The sequence below is a fragment of the Ambystoma mexicanum genome, chromosome 7q (genome assembly GCF_040938575.1).
Source record: "Ambystoma mexicanum isolate Mex_15411 chromosome 7q, UKY_AmexF1_1, whole genome shotgun sequence".
NCBI lineage: Eukaryota > Metazoa > Chordata > Amphibia > Caudata > Ambystomatidae > Ambystoma > Ambystoma mexicanum.
In genome coordinates, this window is record NC_090941.1 from 923,023,961 (window position 1) to 923,038,583 (window position 14,623).

A 14,623-nucleotide genomic window follows, 5' to 3' on the forward strand; every position below is an offset into this window, starting at 1 on the left:
TCCCTTGGCTCAATCCACCGAACCCACTGGCCATACTGATCAGGGCGGCATTAGCCAGCCAGGGTCTGCGCCACAATCCAAGAGGAGGAAGGTTGCACCTGCAGCACAGGCTGGGACCCCACACACAGCCACGACCTCCTGCACGTCGAGGAAGAAGCCTTTCTGCAACCAGGAACTGGACTACCTCGTGGACTACGTGCGGGACCACAGCCGTGACATGCTAGTGGGTGCTAATTGTCAGACTACGGCTGCCCAGCGTGATACCCACTGGAAGCAAGTTGCAGAACATGTGAGTGCATTCGGCCATGAGGTGTGCACGGTGCAAGAGTGCAAAAATCGTTGGAATGACCTCAAACGCAGTGCTAAGACTAAGCGTGCCTCAAATTACAACTTGACTCAGGTGAGTGGCGGTGGGCCTGCACCGGAGGAGGAAGACCTCACTCCGCATGAGTCACTCGTTGCAGAGTTCATTCCATCAGAATTGGTCGAAGGAGTGGGAGAGATGCCGGACTATGATGCACAGTCCAGGGAGTGTTGATGCGTGTTTGTCGAGGATGTGTGTGTTTTACTTGTGTGATGTGATGTGCATGACTGCCACTACATATCACGTGTACATGGTTATGATGTGTGAGTAATGCAATGCTTCCCTGATGCATGTCTACTCTGCTGGATGGTGGACATGTGGAGTAGACAGGGACTGTCCACATCACCACTTTTGCACCCTACTCACATGCTGGTTATCAGTTTGCCCCTCCGCTCCATGTTCCAGCTCACTGGCACTTCTGCATGTAGCGTTGGCTGAGCTTCCTCCCAGCCCAGGAACTATGCATAGCATGACTGACATGCATGTGTACTCTACCTGCAAGGGGGTACCCAATGTAGGCATGCTCCCTTGCCCCTCAACCCCCTGCTCTGCACCCCAATTCCACCTTAGCACTGGTCTGCTGCAATATTGCCATTGGGTACTTCCCTGTTCATGCCTCCTGTGTACATGCTAACATCCAGCGGCCAATCTGCCAGACATATCCTTTGTGGTCCATCCTTAGTACTTGATGCAGGGTGTCTCACTTGGACTGTGCAGAGGTCAGATGTCCCGCAGGGACATGAGTGCCCATTCATGCTCCATGTGCATTCCACGCATGCCCATATGTGTCCATGACTGGATGATGACTGTAATAGAAGTCCAGAATGACCTAAATTGCATGGCATTTCATCTGCCTTCCCATGTCAACTGTGGCTCAGTACTGCGTTGCACACATGTTTAGGGTCTGACAATCTGTGAGGGTCACAGGCCTCAGCCTGTTTAAAGGCCAAATGACTCTGTCCAACTGGTGTAGTGTCTTCTTCACACGTGGGTGGACTCCAGAGGTTTCATCATGTGTCCTGCTTACTGTCCCCTCATCATTTACAGTGTTGTCACTTGACTCACATGAAGCTGTTGATGCTAGTCAACACTGTCTGTCAATACACAGGTCTATGCTCAGCCCTTTGCACTTGGGTGGAGGGGTGCTTTGCTTGTAGATATGCTACCCATTGAATGCACATTGCACGTGATGCCTGAAGTTGACCTTGCACTGCCTTCACATTTTCTGACACACACCATGGAGTCCTTGTACATGTAGGTAGTGAGTAACATACATATTTGCTGCACTGCATAGACCCACTTCAGTGCAAACTGTCACCTTTAAACAGGTCTAATCACAGAAGAAAATTCAAGTTGACCCAGCATGCATGCCAGGTTCTATTTTGTGTGTCACCTGTCTGCTTGATGTGTTTGTTGTCGGTGTGTGTGTGTTGTGTGCTTCTAACATGTGTAGTGACCTTTTTTCTCTCTATTTTTTAGATGATGACGCAATGGAGACGGAGGATGGTGTTGTCATGCCAGGCACAGGGTTGGTATCACTACATCAACCCGGCACAAGTGGGGGTCGTGGGGTGGTAGGCCACGAAAACCCCCAAGTGCTACAGTCCATCTTGTCTCTGACTGCCTATGAGTCCAGCCCTGAAGAACACTCTGACGACCATGTCGAGTTGGATGAGCATCAGGTCCATATGTCAGGGGTGAGTGATTCTGATGTGGACACTCCTCTGTCCGCGACACCTGCACTGAGGGGTCAGACAGTCTTGGAACCTCCGCCCGTGGTGGATCGGGATGCAGGGTCACCCTCCACAGCAGTCACTGATGTGCCTGGGACATCACGTTGATGGGGGCATGTAGTCGTGCAGCCGTGGGCGGTGCCAACACAACGAGGACACCCGGTCCTTGGGTCCCGCAGGGGTCAAGCCCAGCAACGTGGTCGCTGTGCGCAACCACAGTATACTGAGTGGGAGCAAGACATGACTGCCCATTCTGAACGGCAGGGGGCAGCAATGGAGGTCATCGCTGAGAGCATGGAGCGTGTGGCCCAATCTGTGCTACCCCCTACTAGGCAGGTGCTTCTCCAGCAGCAGGTGGCACGGTCCATGGCCCGCTCGCTCAGGCTGGGCATGGCGGCCTCAGACGGGGCACGCCAGGCTGAAATGTCGTCTCTGCGTCAAGCAATTGCTGCTCACGCAGAGGCACACATGAAGGCCCTGAGGGAGGAGTATGCTTCCCTCAGATCCACTCTGGGTGTCCTTCTGATGTCCCAAAGGGAGCGGGCAGAGGAGACGTTTGCACAGCTTGAGCGTACCATCTCGGCTGAGCTACATGCTTGCTGGGAGGTGCAGCGGTTGTCAAGCCAGGCCTTGCAGGAGGAACTCCGTGTTACACGTGCTACCTTGCAAGAGGAAGCACGTGTATCACGGGAGGTTCTACATGCAGACCTACATGTTATCACCACACAGAACCAGGCTCACCTGTCCGGCAGACCTGCTGCTGCTGATGAGGGGCAAGCTGCGGCTAGGCGTGGTCATGCTCCTGTGCCACGTCCTCCTTTCCAGGAAGAGCCAGACTCGGACGACAATCCATCTCCCACATAGGTCGGGCTGTGCAGGCGTTGATCCCATGGAGTTTTTTTTTTTTCCTCAGCATCATCGCATGTGGGTGTTGAGCAGCACCCTGTACATCCCCCCTCCTGGGTGCTCACCCCCCGGGTCGTATGTGGCTATTTTTGATTTTTCTTTTAGTTTAGTTAGTTAAGTTTCTGTTTGATAGTTAGTTTAAATAGGTAAAGTAGGTTTTTCATAGTTAGTGTAATTAGTTAATATAGTTTAAAATTGATAGTCTATTGTGCTTTCATGTGACAGTGTGGTGCTTTGTGGCTTTTGAAAGCATCCACTGTCTGTTCCAGCTGGGCCCTTCAAGACTGTCTTGTGTATGTGCTTACTGCTTGGGGTCCTTGACTCACATATGCCACTCCTGCTTCCCTTATCCATGGGCTCGCAAGGATGGTTTGGTGTAACAGCCTATTACACAAGGGCAATGGACTGTCATATCTGTGGTATGTCTGCTGCTGTGGAACTTGTGTTAACACCCCTAGTGGGGATGATTGGGGTGTAATTGTCCACTGTGCTTCTTTTGCTAGATGGGGTGTTTAATGATTCATGTGTACATTCATTGCTATGCATTGTGTAGTATGTTTCTTATCTTTAATGAACATGTGCTTTTTGCAAATCATGCCGTAGATAGTGTGTTCCACACTGTTGCTGTGAAAGACGGACTGATGGTGTGATTTCTGATGTAAGTCTCTGACATGGTCCAGTCATGTAATGCCTGCAGAGACACACACATATGAATATTAAGCATTAATCATGTGTTTCATGCATTTTCTGCAGGGGGATGAGCCTCAAGACCACCTTTGCCAGCAGACATGGGCCATTGGACGTCTGGAATTAGGTCACTTTTGGTGCTGCCGACATGCGCATGTGTGCGCAGGCAGAGGCACAGGGATTGCGATCATACATCCGAAAATCGATGACGTGTTTCATGGGACTCCAGGCAAGGTGAGCAGCACAGGGGGGTCACAACACAGCAAACCTTCCACCTGGCTAGTTGAACATGCATGCTTAGTAGCAGCACTGACTGTGAACTTGGACAAATATTGGTGTAGAAGCGCACAATACAGCTCATATATGTTAATGGACTGATGGCTAGTTGATGTGAAAGTTGCCTGGGGCACCTGCAGAGGCAGTGACACATACCCTCTGGTCCACCATGGTCCATTGAGGCACTTTTATTAGCCATTTAGCATTCCGCGACATGGAATGAAGCAGCTCACAGGGACAGACAGCAAGGGACAGACTCGGCGCAGTGCATTTCATTTCCAAGTAGAAGTTGATACATGCACTGGCTACTTTATTTTGGTCATGGTGGTACAGGACTTGTTCTGAAGTCAGACCTTGCTATATGCGTCTGTCTGCTTACACAGGGAACATTGCATGTTGTCTGAATCGTGACACATTGGTGTTCCATTTGCCACGCACCCACCGGTGCCTGACTTACTGCATTGACTGTGTATGAACCATCAGAGGGGTAATGTTACGTGTGGGTATGAAGCATCCACACAAGTTTGTCTGTTTGTAGTGTATTTTGTTACTTTGGGGCATATTTGGTAGTGTGTTTGTGTGTTTTGGGCACGCACAGATTATTAACTGTGGCTCTCTTTGCAGAAATGCTCCTGTTACCGGACCTGAGAATGCGCAGGCAGGAGGCCAGCACTCACCCCCAGAGATAGGTTTCTCTTTGACTTACATTTGAGTAATTTGGTGCTATGTGCATGTGAACAAGTTTGATCTAATTGTGTATGTGTTAATGTGTGTACTACATTTTGGTGCATTCCCTACTTTCCCGTGTCAATCCTACTCCCCTCTCCTGCCCCTCATTCCGGTTATCCAGTATGCCAATGCCTGTCCCAACTGCATATCCCTGACCCTCCTTCCCCACCAGGGTCTCAGAGGCCGGTGTGAGTTAGACCTTGCAGGCACCCAGACCACGGTGTGGGTGGTTGTTTGGTGCCACTCCTGCGCCTCTACACAGGAGCTGTGACAGTAGACATCCGTTTGTGGTGCATCTTTCTATGTTATGTGCCACACATGGTTCAGATCCTGTTGTGACATTGTTTTACTGTGCTACCTTGGTTGTTAACATCATTGTGGTAGTACTTGGCCTTTGTGGCGTACTGCTACTTCAAGTCATCTACTGGAGGCTTTTCTGGTTTGTTTTACTGCCTGCAGGCTATTTGCTTGGCTTCTGTGTTGTCCTGCTTTGAGTTCTGTTGGATTTTGTGCTTTTGCAAATTGAGGTGGACTCTGGGGGTGCTGGCAACTTTTTACACACAAGGTGGGAGATGGTGACAAAGGGGAAGGGTGATCCTGTGGCCAGGTGGAATTCAAGGATGTCGGATGAATAACCCAGATGCAGTTATTCAGTGGGTCGTGGTTATTTGTGAGGGAGGGGGGATGTTTTATTGTTGATAGTTGCCTTGCCCTGCAGTGTGATGGGCACCCTGAAATTGTAATTGTGCTTTCCTATTTACATGATGTATTCTGCAGATCAATGCCTGTTCATGTGTTGTGTTTACCTTTCAGGTGTGAGGGGATAGTTGTGATTTGGCATGCTGGGGTATACACATGGTGAATGTTCACATGTGATATGTAGAGGACACTGATGGTCACTTGATTTCACATGCATATGTTGAGTGCATGTCCCTACTGACCCACACACTCGCACTGTGATCCACTACATGTACAACCACCCTTCCATGTCCACGTGTACACTCTGTTTGCCTTCTGGTGCCCACTGAGTCCCTGCAGCACATGTTCTATGACCATTTGTGGATCCTCTACATGCCTATTGTGTTTTTTGTATGTAGTTTGTCGCTTAGATGTGATGCTCAGGGTGTGCATCACACACAATGGCTGTTCACTGTGCTGTGCGCTGAGCAGTGTGTTGCAGGAGGTGGACACGGCACACAGTAGCTGCAGTGTTGATTTTGCAATGCACATTGTGCATGTGGACAGGCATACATTGTGATGTTTAAAATACGACTTTTGGAATACATTTGGGTATGACTTATTTTGGGTGGGAGGTTGTTGGTCAGTCATTTCATCTGATTCCATGTCAGGCATCATTGTCTGATGCGCATTTACATTTTGCACATGGCAATGTGTACCTTGTTGGTACTGTGTTGGTGCATGGCTATTGCTTGCCATGTCATGTTGTGATTTTGGAGGGTTTGATTGACATACCAGTGATAGTCATGTCCTGTTTTGCAGGTCTGTGTGATTCACACCTTGCATGTGTGCCTTTTGGTCACACAGGATTGCTTGTGTTTAAGTAGCTAGGGATGCACACAATGTGGCAATTCCATGGCAACAATCTCAGGGTGGTAAGGTTGTGACAGTTGACTGTCTCTTTGTCATCATCAATTGTCACTGGTATGGGCCAGGCCTGTGTGCACTCTGCAGGGTTGGGAGTTTAGGTGAAAAATCTGGCCACAAGCTGGTTCCGGGCTTCCTCGCCACGTGCCCTATCCCCTCCCATGGGCAGCGCCTGTGCCTGTGGTTGCGGATGTGGGGGCACCACCATGTCCACTGGTACGCCCTGCCGTGTTGCAACATTGTGCAGGACACATGCTGCCACAATGATCCTGCACACTACTGCGGGTGCATAGAGTAGCTGCCCGCCAGAGCGGTCAAGGGAGCGGAAGGGTGACTTGAGCACTCCGAATGTGCGCTCCACTATGGCCCTGGTTGCAATATGGGCCGTGTTGTATCTTACCTGGGGCGGTGTGGTGGGGTTCCAGATTGGCGTCATCATGTGGTTGCTCAGAGGGTAGGCACTGTCCCCTGGAGAGGTGATAATGGTTGTGATTATTGGGGTTTGTGTATTTGTGTGTGTGTGTGACATGCATGCATGTGCACAGGCATTTGTACTCACCTAGGAGCCATGTGTTGCCATGCTGCCCAGCTTCCAGGGCCCGGCTCAGGGCGGACATTCTGTATATGAAACTGTCATGGTTGGAGCCAGGGTAGTTTACATAGACAGAGGTGATGATTCCCTTTGCATCGCATACCACCTGTACGTTGATGGAATGCCAGTGCTTGCGGTTTTGGTAGATGTGCTCAGTGGCCCTAGGTGGACGTAGGGCCACATGGGTGCAATCTATGGCACCGAGCACTTTGGGGAAGTGTGCCACCCTGTAAAAGTCCTGGACAACGGCCTGCCTTTCTGCGGGTGTTCTGGGCATGTATATGTGCCTGCGGACTGAGGGGCATGCTGTCATGATTGCCAATACCTGCTGTAGGCAGCGTGACTGCGTGCCCTGTGAGACCCCCCCACTATGGCAGTAGTCCGCTGAAAAGACCCAGTGGCCAAAAAATGCAGGACATTGAGCAACTTCTCCAAGGGGCTCAATGCTTGGGAGCAGAGGGTGGGGGATGTTAGGTCATCTTCCCACTCCCTGACCAGGTCTAGGATAATATGGGGTGGAAACCTATACCTGCCATAGACCTGGTCGTCAGGCATCCCAAAAAGGCTTGTCTGTGGTGAAAAAATGCATGCGCTGGCTATTTTCCTCCTCCTGCGGTGTCCCACGATCAGTGCTACGACAAATGCGGCATTCATCGGAGCTGTATATACGTGTTTGTTGTTTGCGTGCACTTTTATGCTGTGTACTGGTACGCTTCCGCCTGCCTTCGTGTGGCGGATGCGTTGATGCCTGTGCGCGTCTTTTGCCATGCGCGGGTTTCCCGTATTCTAATCCATGAATAGGGGTTGTTTGCGTGCGTGTGGGCGTTCCGTGTAGTTCCCTGAAGTACTTCCCCAGTTACGCCTTCTTTTTCACATGTTATTCCCCATTCCGCGTGTTACGCCCACTGTTCCGCCCACTTTTGTTGTGTGCGCTGCGCTACACGCTACGTGCGCTTTCGTTGTGCGCTTAACACACGCTGTTTGGAGACGTGTGCGCCAGCGTGCGCCATGCACGGATTTGGCGCACAACCAGTGGGAAAGTAGCGCAGCCCCTTCCTTCAATCGCACGCGTGGGCGTGCGCTTGCTGTCTCCCGATTGTGCCTCCTTGCGCCTGCTTGCGCTGGGATTTTCGGCGCACGTTTGTTCCATGAATCGGCCCCTTAATGCATTAGAACCTCTTCTGGCACTTAGCACAGCAGGCAGTGTGTTTCAGTTGTCTTGCCTGATCATGCCACTGTCACAGATCTAAGATTAAGAGGAAGACAATGAAATCTTGCTCTGGTGATAACATTTCTTTCGTACGGGTGTTTAGCCCATACTAAATACTTTTTCAAAGAGCTAAAAGCTATTATTACATGTCTTCTATTTAAAGATTTCACTAATTCAACAACCTCAGGGGTTCCTGCATGTGAACAAATAGTTGGTTTTTAATTGATTTGCCAGATGTTAGTCTAAAATTAGTTAGGGCCGTAAAATGACTCAATGCTTTTATTTTCCAAGATGTATTTTTACGTGCCAGATCCATGGGATACAGAATGCTCCTGTTGTATCTAGTATGGTCTTCATAATAGATTGAGTAAGGACAGCGTTTTGATTAGGCCATATGCAAAGCTACTGCATAGGTGGTTACAGAATGAGGCCATCTTCCATTTCATGCATAAGAGAACGAAAGATGGCTTCTTTAAATGTATTTTTATTTTTGTATTCAGGGTATTTCTATAGTGCAGATCTTGCCCCTAAAGCTAAAGACAGTTTAGTTGATTACATAAACAAGGGATATGAATACTAGACGATGCTGCAGACTTGGTAATGATGTAGGTTAGTGATATGGAGGTGCAGATTGGCGATGGGATAAAATAGATGAAGGTGAGAGGCAGTTCATTGGTTGAATTATCTTTCACTGAAAACAATGTGAACCAAGCATTGGCAATAACAATAGTCCCTGGCCGCAAGATAACAACAGTTTGAAGAAAATGGTGTGATTACCTGGGCATATGATTTAGGTGCCTGGCAAATGCCTGTCTAATATCTATGAACAAGCTAAGTGTTGAATTTGTCAATGCTTGGTTTTAACAGGAATTCAGTACAAGGAACACATACAAATCAAGTGAGTGAAGGCACACTTGAATACAATATTTGAATTGCCAAAGTAACACAGTCAAGCCATTAACTCACAGCAGACTGCTCAGAAATCACACTGGCAGACCAATGTTTTATGTTACTCTTTGAAAAGCTACCTCTGAGATCCCATGAGGTCATGTTTTGAGTGGGAGGGGCAGGAGGTCAGTGAAAATGCACAGAGTGATTACCATGGACATAGGTAATCGATGGGTGTGCAAATAACCAAACAACCACAATCTTTGTATCCATCCTCACATGCCATCTTCCTCCTGGATGTACACCAATGCAATAGGTTCAGTTTATAGTTGGCACGTGCCATCTTCTAGCCAAAACTAAAAAGGCTCACATTCCTAATCCAGAGTTAATTTCGGTGTTCCTATGCTACGTGATATGATTTCTATTTCCTTCTAGGCAGTTTATAATTCAGTGGCCTCACAATGTACTCTGCCATGGAGAAATAGTGTTATGTTTACAAATGCATTTACAATAGAGAAAACAAAGGTGTACTACCAACACTGCACAGACATCAATATTCAAATATTTTCACTTGAAAACCAATGGACATTATTAGGTTTGTCCTTACATAGTCCATGCTGAAACGGAAACTACCATTTGTCATGCCAGGCTCAGTAAGTGAATCCTTAAATTCTGCTCTACAAACCATCAAGTAGAAATATGACTATCTAAAATTGAGTTCAATTAGGCACACATTATGGGGAGCATGGACATTCATTTGCATCAGCCCCTCTCCAGGCTGTCTTTCTGTTGAATTCATTTTGCAATCTAAATACTGACAGGGAGAGCTATTAAAGTACCTTGGAGAAAAATGGCTCATAATTTACTTAAAATGTGTGATCTGAAATGTATTTCCTTCAACCAGCAACATTAGCTGCGCCCAATGGATTAATCACATATACTACATATGTATAGGAGATGTCTATTACCATTCCCTGCATTCAATGGACGATTCGTGTACTTATTAATTGAGTTTTTATGGAGTGTTATGAACGTATAAAGAATGGCCAGCAGCATGACCATAGCATAAAAAATCGCGTTGGTCACACAGCTGTCCAATGTTTTGCGGCTGTCAATATTCCAAATAGCTACGGCAAGGCACTACGTTTGCCAGTTGATGGTGAACCCAAAGAATATTTCGAGGTTTACGTCAGAATTTTGTGGTGACGTTTTGGAATGTTCTGTTTTTGAGGGTCACAGTGTATTTGTATTTTTTTATATTTATAAAGTGCTTTTTCCAAAGCGCTGAAACAGATTAGAAAAACTAGTACAAAAACAAAATGTTCAGACAATGCTGGAAGCCCGAAGAAAACCAATTAGGTGTCAGAAAGTGAAGAGCAAAGAATTAATGCTTTCAGATGGGTACAGAAGCTAGGGAGAGAATGAGAGGAAGGGATATCAAAAAGTAAGGAACTCCAGTGTTTTAGAGGAAGAAAGAAGAAGGAAGCAAAGTGAGCGGGCGCACAAGGAGGTTTAAGGGACACAGAGGAGGTGAAAGTAATTCAAACGAAGGATACAGTGAGAGAGAAGAGTAGAACGAATACGAATGGCAAGACCATGGATTTGTTTAAATACTATACAGACAAAGTGAAAACAAAGGTGCGAGTCGAATGGCAGAAACGAAACAGAACGAAGAGAGGGGAGAATTGAGGATAGGTGTAGGGAGAACAGAACATGGACGACAGAATTAAATACAGATCACAGTGGGGTAAGATGGGTACAAGGAAATACAAATAGGAGGGCATGCTGGGAAAGGTTAAAGGAGTAAATAAAGGAGAGGCCCACGGGTGGACTGGAAATCGCAAGAGGCCCTGGAAATAATTTTCAAAGTGCCCATGTGTTACGCATTTTCAGCAAGCCCAACCCTTTTCCTATGAGAAAATGTGGAAATAAAATAGGTTGCCACACAAAAGAAGCCCAGGGTGCAGAGGCCTACCGGGATAGCTCCAGAGCTCCCTATTGGCGAATCCGCCCGTGGAGAGTCCTGAAAAGACAGAAAGGGACCAATGTGGGGAATGCTGGAAAGGAGGTAATGACAGAAACGGGCAGTGGCGATTTAAGGACAAAGAAGGCTTAAAAGTCATAGTACAGGTCCTGTGATATCGGACCTGTAGTGGTGGTTGAGTTGCTCAACTCATAGAAAGAGCACTTTTTGGGTGGCTTTTAACTTTTAACCCCCCTGGATGAATCCTCACCAGACTTTCTAAAAAAAAAGTATATAGCCTCTTCAGAATGATTTTGTGAAGTTTGGTGCAGTTTAGTTCAGGGGGGGCAAAGTTATAGGGGGTCCCAAAATGTGTGGAAATACTCATAGACACAATGGAAAAAAAAATCTGCTCTTGCCTACAGCCCAAACCACTGGACGGATGTTCATCAAATGTGTGCCAGTAGCGGCGGCTTGGTCCTGAAAGCATGCATTTGTAAATCTGGTTTAAAGCTGTCCAGTATTATTTATTCAAATGGTCAAAAAGGAGGTAAAAGAAATGTGTGATATCTGGGTCCGGTCCTCGGACTCAATTCCTGATTTGGGGTCCATGCGAGTGCAGTGTGACTTTCGCAGACATCGTAAATGCCCGCTGATTGGTCAGGTAAAAATATGAGGTGCGTCAAAACATTTGAAACGGACGCCAAGTTGGATTCTCAAACACCGCCCGTAGACCGCGAACATCGCAGTAAAAAATATATTTAAAAAAGCACAATTTTGTCAAATAAATGAAACTATGTCTGGGGAGGTTAGGAGCGATGAGGATGGGATGGGCTATGCCATAAAAAAGACAAAAATCTGGTGTTTTTTTCTTCTCTGATGTCCGCGGACATCGGATGCGCCCACTGAGTGGATGGTGAAAAGCGTGAGGTGTGTCATATTTTTTTTAATGGTTGCCATGTTGGATCTGCAGACAGCCGCCGTTGTCCGCAGACAGCACAGTTAAAACATATTAAAAACACAACATTTCACTTGTCAAACTAATGAACCAATATCTGGGGAGGTGAGCGGTGATGAGGATGGGATGGGATATGCAAAAAACAAGGGGGTCCTGGGAGTCTCTCTGCCAAACATTAGTCCTGGTTGCAAGAGCCTTCCCAGATTCTTTTGCTTACTATCTTTCACAGAGGTGAAATATCCCACTCATATCAGTCTTTGTCCTGCCCAGGGGCAGTCCAGCAACGAAATGCTAGACAATTCTCCTCTGAACAAAAGTACCAACAGCAACCCCAGACACGTGTTTCGGTCTGGTTGGACCTCATCATTAGGGTGGAGCTGTGCCTCTCTAAGAATAGTGAGCAAGGGGTCCACGTCTGGATTCCCCTAGTAACTTAATGTGAGATACAAACTTACTTAAATATGCAAAAAACAGGGGGTCCTGGAGTCTCTCTGCCAGACATTAGTCCTGGCTAAGAGAGTCTTAACCAGAATCTTTAGCTCACTATCTTTCAGAGAGTAGAACTATCCCAATCATATGAGTCTTTGTCCTGCCCAGGGGCAGACCAGCACCGAAATCCTAGGAAATTCTCCTCTGAACAAGAGTACCAACAGCAACCCCAGAAACGTGTGTCGGTCTGTTTGGACCTCATCAGTAGGGTGGAGCTGTGCCTCTCTAAGAATAGTGAGCAAGGGGTCCACGTTTGGATTCCCCTAGTAATTTAGGGTGAGACCCAAAGTTACTTAAATATGCAAAAAACAGGGGGTCCTCGGAGTCTCTCTGCCAGACATTAGTCCTGGCTGTGAGAGCCTTACCCAGATTCTTTAGCTCACTATCTTTCACAGAGGAGAAATATCCCAATCATGAACCGTCCGCGGTCTTCCCTCCTGTCTGCTGACTATCAGTCATTTGCAGTCCTTTTGAACCAGCATTTACAGCCGATCTAGGAAGTTTCAAGTTGAATGTTTACCCTTCCACAGCTCCTAGACCCATTCTCAGTTGTCGCTCAACATGTTATAACTTTCCAAGACCTATTTTCGACTCGGTAGTCAGCAGACAGGAGGGAAGACCGCGGACGGTTCATCTGAAGGCACCCACCCATTACTTTTAGTCATTCTCAATCTGGTAGTCTAGGACAGAGCATGCACTTGGAAGACTATTGGCACACCTGCTATATAACTTCAAAAATGACATCAGTCATGGCCATCCGTCCTCCCCAGGGGTCCCCACCAAAACCACCAACACCACCACCACTACCTGGAGGGTCTGGGCAGGTGAAAATGCGCAATGATTTAGAGGAGGATCAAGAGGACCAGGAAGATGAGATAGATAAAATGCCTTCATACAGCACCAGAGAGACAGTGGCTCGCGCTGCCCATGCTGAATGCATTGAGTGTGGAATCATACTCAGTTGTGGACAACATGGGCAGTGCTCTTTTGGTACCACATCCATGTGCTGCCACACCTGCTCAAACCACCTGGGTGCTCTGAGAAAGTCTGTTCCTTTCTCAGGGAGTAGTAGGCTGTCTTCCTCTACCTCTTCTTCCTCAACCGCTCCTGCCACCATACAGGCTACTTATGTGGGGCAGGGTATCACACCAGCTGCCTCGGAGGCCATAAAAGAGGCTGTTGATCCATATCTTTCCAGGACAACAGTACTCGGTATATACTGTGACACACCACTCTGCGGTGGGGAGCAGTTTCAAAGTGCTTTCAAGGCTGTAATCAAGGAGCATGAGAAACACTGACCCTACCTTAGATTTAAGGCACGCCCAACATCTTCCCCTGTACACATGCCCCTCCATAACTGTGGTTGGTGCCCCCTCGCTCCCCCACCTTACCTCCTTGCCTCTAAAGGAAAAAATAAATAAATACCAAAAACATAAAATCGAAAAATACCAAAAAAGGTTTCTTTTGGAGCCACCTTTCACAGTTAAAAAATAGAACTAAAATAAATATTCTTATATGCTCCATCTGCTTTACATTTTTCAGTAAAGTAGTTAGACTCAATACAATTCTCCAACATTTATCTTAGCATTGTGTACTATGCTAATGGAAATAATGCACAATTGTATACTAGAGAAAAAGAAAAAAGAACAGAAACTATTTTCTGTCCCAAATACTTTTCTCTAGCATCCAATAAAGATCATAATCCGTGGACCTTTGCAACTGTGCGTGATCTCTGCAGTCCCTTTTTCTTCCCAGGCATTCTTAAAAAACCTGGATGGCACGTGGACACCATCGAATAGAAAAGCCATTCTAACTTTTTGACTTCTATGTTTGTAACACTCCCTCATTGGTTGCTTTGCAACAGTCAAACATCCATCCAATAATCACATACAAAAACTCTACATGTAACTCTGTCATCTCATTTCAACACTTTAGATGTACACTTAACCTCTGAGAGTACATAGGCCTCATTGCAACTCTGGCGGTAGCCGTGCCCTTGTTAAGGGAATGGCTGCAGCCGGAGTTGCATTTTTTCCGGCACTCGTGAATGGGCATGAACTGGGTCATGCCGAGCTTGGCAGACCCGGTAATTGCCCATTTGCGAGTGCCGGAATCAAGGGCCTCCCGATCCCCATTCTGCCCCATAGGGCTGACTGGGGATGGGGAGGTTGGATGCACCGGCACATACAGAGTTGGGTGCTGTTACACCCGCCAGGAAAAACC